Source organism: Anguilla rostrata, chromosome 9 (genome assembly GCF_018555375.3).
Source record: "Anguilla rostrata isolate EN2019 chromosome 9, ASM1855537v3, whole genome shotgun sequence".
NCBI lineage: Eukaryota > Metazoa > Chordata > Actinopteri > Anguilliformes > Anguillidae > Anguilla > Anguilla rostrata.
In genome coordinates, this window is record NC_057941.1 from 7613623 (window position 1) to 7619622 (window position 6000).

Sequence of the window (6000 nt, forward strand, 5' to 3'; positions counted from 1 at the left end):
GCCCCGGTCCGCGCGCCGCGTCGAAAACCTTCCCCCCCGCTCGATTGTTTCACCTCTTTCCTTGTTTTTTTTTTGTTTTTTTGTTTTTTGTTTTTTTTCTTTTTTTCTTCTTCTTTCTGCGCAGGGAGACCCTTTATTTGGGCAAAATAAAGAGTGTGACCGAAGCGTCCCCCCCCCCCCCACCCGATGCCGGCGTGGAGGAAGAGCTGTGCTTTCACACCGATGTGGGGGGGGAGGCGGAGATGCACGGAACCGAGAGGCCCGCGTTTTGTTTTTTTTTCTCGCCGGACGCACGCTGTGACAGGAACAGGAAGTGACCCGCTGCTCACGGAATTACGCGGAAAAAGCCAAATGAAGGGAGCCCCTTAATCATAAACAGGATTTGTGGAATTTTTAAAAACTGGTTTTCTCTGAACACACATTGTACGTACACTCAGTGCAAAGCTTATTTTAAGGTGACCTTTTTTGGAGCACCGCTGTGCGTCCCAGTGGAGCTGTGTCACTATGAACAGTAGACCCTGACCTCTGTCTGGCCCCAGGGGGTGTCTTAGTACACCATAAAAAAAAAAAGAGTTCTTCTAGTTATTAAGAACGTTAAACCTGAAAACATTTAGGGTCGAAAATGGGTTTGGAAATAGGAAAAACCTGCTTCTTTCTCTCCCCCTTGTATTTGATTTGCGCTCGTAGCATGGCCTGTAATATCGTTTTCCCCCATAAAACAGAGCTCGGCTGGAAGGGAAGCGATTGACTGCTGGAGTGTGTCTGGTGTCATTGCGGCGATGGGGCGGCTCCGCTGGAAGTGGATGTGCAATCATGGGGCGTCGAGGCCGCGGGTTGATGACAGTTCAGCTCTCAGCTGCAGTCTGGTGCTCAGAGCCCACTGCCCACCGCAGCCGTGTTGCTGGAGGATGAGCTGGTGGAGGTTCACCCACCACGTGTAGGTGATGAGTGCCTAACAATTGTGTGTGTGTGTGTTTTTAAAAACAAGACCAGGTTACAACCTAGTATATGGCTGGACCAAACCGGCCGACGTCACAGACGTGCGCGGTGTAACTTTATCACTCACTCAGTCAGTCAGTCACAGACATTTGCGTTTGTAGGGCTGGCCCCGCTGTTGCGGTCCAGCCAAAAATGTTATTTGTTGTTGTGCTGAAATTTCATATCGGATGGCTGTTTTGGCAAGTTCTTTCGTTTTCAAGTTTGAGAGGTTTCTGTGTTTTGAGGAGCGTATTTTTATTTGCCTTCACTATGACTTTAAGATTTTTGAAGGTTTTTATCAATTAAGGCCTGTCTGGATCTTTTATGATGTAGAAAGGCTGGTGTCTTTTGTGAAACCATGATAGTTGATTCAGTGTAATAGGGGAACAGCATATAATTTAATGATTCAGTATATTTATTTTGAATATTGTATCAGTGCTTGCCCATTGACTCTATTTGAAATTACCGAATTCAAAACTGAATGAAATGGACAAGGCAGCAACTGTTCTTGGCATTGCCTGCTGCCTCCACTCAATTCAAGATCACTCACTGTCTTTGCAAGAAAGAGAAAGGACCTTGTCTATTGCTATCTTTTCTGTGGTATACTTAATGTGGCTGTCTAGAAGTCTCTGCTTCTCAAGCTAATTCAAGGTATTTCACAGTAATACTGTCGGTGTGTAGCTAGCTTTCTAGCACCATAACCTGTTAACAAGCAAGATGATATACTTTCATAGGAGCGATAGACTCTAGGCTCTGGAATACGTGACCGGCTAATGTTGTAATGATATGCTATTTATATATATATAGTGAGCTACATAATGTTTGAGACAAAGACCTATTTTTTCTTGATCTGGTGCTGTACTCTATAATTTTATTTTATAATCAAATAATTCACATGTGTTTAATGTGCACATTTTTTTAAAGGGTATATTTTAATACACTTTTGTTTCACCATATAGAAATTACAGCACTTTTTATACATAGCCCCCCACTTCAGGGCACCATAATGTTTAGGACATATATATATTCATGTAAATGAAAGTTGTCATGTTTAGTACTTTGTGGCATATCCTTTGTGTGCAACAACTGCTTGACGTCTGTGACCCAGAGACATCACCAGGTGTTCAGTATTTTCTCTGGTGAAGCTTCAGCTTTTGCTTCTTTTGGGGGCTAGTTGCCTTAAGTTTTCTCTTCAGCATATACATGATTCAGTTGGATCCAGTTTTGGCTTTTTTGCTTTTGGGATCATTGTCTTGCTGTAGGATGAAGTGAGTTTAGGGGCATTTGCTTGAACCTGAGCAGTTGCTTCTGCTCACTTTAGAATCCATTCTGCTGGTGCTATCAGTGGGTACATCATCAATGAATACAAGTGAACCAGTACTTGTGACAGCCACACACGCCCAAACCATAACACCCCAACCACTATGTTTCACAGCCACCTCCACACTTTGTTCCTGCCATCACTCTGATACAATCGTGGTCTCATCTGTCCACCCTTTTCCAGAACTGTGTAGGCTTTTTTAGGGACTTCCTAGCAAACTGTAACATGGCCATCCTGTTATTATGCATAACTAGTGGTTTGCATCTTGCAGTGTAGCCTCTGGAGTTCTGTTTGTGAAGTCTTCCGTGGCCAGTAGTCACTGAATCATCCACACCCGCCTCCTGAAGAGTGTTTCTGACCTGTCAAACTGGTGTTTGGGGGTTTTTCTACATTTCGGTGAGAAATCAACTTCTTCATTGTCGTCTTCCTTGTCCTACTAGGCTCTTTGCGATTTCTCAGCCTCATAATGACTTCTTTTACTTTCATTGACACGGCATTGGTCCTCGTGTTGACAGACCGACTCCAAAGGCAATCAAAAGCCTAGAATCAAGACTGGATACTGAAAAGCTAGTCTTATGCCTGCACTAAGGAAGCAACTGAACACACCTGACTAATCAGAAACTACTGCCTGTGAAGCCATTTGTCCCAAACATTATGGTGCCCTGAAAGAGGGGTCTTCTCCATAATCTATATATATAGTAAAATGCCCTGCTATGGAACTCTTCACTGGCTTCTGAGTTCAGTTTAGAAATACAAAGCTCATTCAAAACCCATCTCTCGTATTCGTTGAATTATGGCCTTTGATAAGAATCCACGAAGCATTACACTGCCACAGTATTAATCTTCCCCTCAGTTTTATTTAATTCCAGACTTTATTTAAGCCATTAAAATAAGATGTATTACAGTAGGCTGTGGTATGGCTTGGATGGAGAAATGGAAAAAATCCAGGATCCCCTTGTAGCTTTGAGTTGCTATTTTTTGAGTCATACAAGGTATTATTATTTTATTATTATTTTTTCTCCGCTAAAAGTGTCTGAGGCTCAGCACCATAAGTCCTGGAGCAACCAAATTTGCAGGTGGGTTCCTATGGCCCCCACTACTCAGGCACTAAAAACCACGTAGTCGGCCAGATGGTGGCGCTATAACAAAGGGTACGCGTAAAGCCATAACTCCCACACCATAAGTTAGATCAACACAAAACTTATCGACTATGCATCTGAACGTGCTCTAAACTTTGCCATTGGCCCCACCTATGTCCACCATATTGTTTGCCCGCCATTTTGACTTTTTAGTTGGGGCGTGGCAGTTTTCTCCGCTAAAATGTCTGAGGCTCAGCAGCCATAAGTTGTAGACCTACCAAATTTGGTAGGTGGGTTCCTATGGCCCCCCCACTACTCAGGCACTAAAAATCACCCATGTCGGCCAGATGGTGGCGCTATAACAAAGGGTCATAATTTAGAAGGTCATAACTCCCACACCGTAAGTCTGATCAACACAAAACTTCATCGACCGATGCATCTGAATGTGCTCTACAACTTTGCTTTTGGGACCACCTATGTCCGCCATATGGTTTGCCCGCCATTTGGCCGTTTCTATTAGGTGGGGTGCGGAAGAGCTGGAGCTCCAAATCTAAACGGTTACGACATCGAGTAAACTTCTTTACGGCAAGCGACAACCATGGCGACGCTAGTTTTTATCAGTGAAAGCACGGTCTGACACTGCCACCTAGCGTGCATGCTAAGATCGGCTACCCAAAGTTTCTTAGTAAAAGCTTTCTCAGAGGATGAATAATTACTTTTTTTGGCATGGATCCATTTGAAGACAGTATCGGGTGAGTTCGTTTAGTCTTTGAATCTGTCATTATGCTGAGAAACAGCTAAACCATTTTATTGGTAGGTTTGAGTTTCTGTGCAAACGCGCGAAAACACGCTGGTATAATAAACAATGACGGTAATACATATATGTCCGCTTCGTTCCGTTGCTACCATAACATAACAGACTATCTTTGTCTACAGCTGCAGTTTCTCGCTGCAATTTCTAACATTGAATATTCACAAAAAAGACGCAATTTATGCTGTATCTTGCCAATGTCTAAATAAATATACGTCTACGGTAAAGCTTTGAGAGGATGAATAATTACTTTTCTGGCATGGATCCATTGAAGACAGTATCGGTGAGTTCGTTAATCTTTAAATCTGTATTATGCTGAAAAAGCTAAACCATTTTTGTAGGTTCTGAGTTTCTGTGCAAACGCGCGAAAACACGCTGGTATAATGAAACAATGACGGTAGCCATACATATATAGTCCGCTTCGTTCCGTTGCTACCATAACATAACGACCTACAGCTGCAGTTTCTCGCTGCAATACTAATATTGAATATAAACAAAAGACGCAATTATGCTGTAGTCTGCCATGTCTAAATAAATAATACGGTCCATTTGAAGACAATATCGGGTGAGTTCGTTTAGTCTTTAAATCCGTCATTATGCTGAGAGAAATCGTATTCTCAATTTAATCTCTAAATTGACTGTAAGCTTAGGGTTGTAACTATGTAGTTGTTTCGTAGGTGACTTAACTCGTCTTAACTATTGCTTGATGTTTCATAGACTGCGTTGTTGCTGTTCTTGTTTGTGTTAGTGTTAATCAGTTTAACCTACAGGGTTCAAGTTGAACATGCGGTTGTTCCCTGCACTTAGAACGGTAGCTCTGCCCTCTAGGGTTTTCGACACACTTGTTCCTGGTTATGGTTATACATTTGTGTGTACGTCGCTCTGGATAAGAGCGTCTGCCAAATGCCTGTAATGTAATTAATTTCCGTAGCAACAAGATAAACCCACGTTAGCCCTAAAATATGCCAATACAGCAGTGAAAACGCTGCTCACTGAATAACGAAATAAACGAGACAAAGTTTTTTTTAAAATTATGCCATGTCATTCTACATTCAATATCTGGGACTAAACATTGAATAAATATACAATCTTACCATTGGTTTTACGCGTAGAGATGTCCCTTTTGCGACTGAGTGGTCATATATTGTCTTGGACAATCCGTTTGTGATTCCTGTTGCTTACGGCTGTCGCGTTTTTGTACAATTGGCTTGAATGACAGTTCATTTATTCAGTAGGTGAGAGTATAAGCTTTCTAACGATGTATAACATGTTGATTTTGCATTTGGAACGGCGTTTATAGTTCAGCATAACAGAATGTTTTCTTATCGCATCACTGTGGCGTAGCATTAAAGACGATTCACTTAACAAACGTGTCAACGATTTTCATAATTTCTTGTAGAGTACTATTATTATTGAGACTTCGGGCTAGCTAAGCATTTCTTTGCTGATAACCTATCTGAATCGTTTTCTGACGCAAAACAGAAGCGGATAGGATAGGACAATATCTGGGACTAAACATTGAATAAATATACAATCTTACCATTGGTTTTACACGTAGAGATGTCCCTTTTGCGACTGAGTGGTCATATATTGTCTTGGACAATCCGTTGTGATTCCTGTTGCTTCTCATCTGCTAATAAATAAATAAAACGGTCGGCTGCTCTGCGCGTAGGTTGCGACTTGATAACTCGTTTTTTTGTTTCGTTTTTTCTCAATGTCGTATTTATTATTTGAAATGTGTATTTATGTGTTATCATTCTATCTGTCTCTGGGGCGCTCTGAAATGTGCATTCTCTGCTAAACTGAGCAAT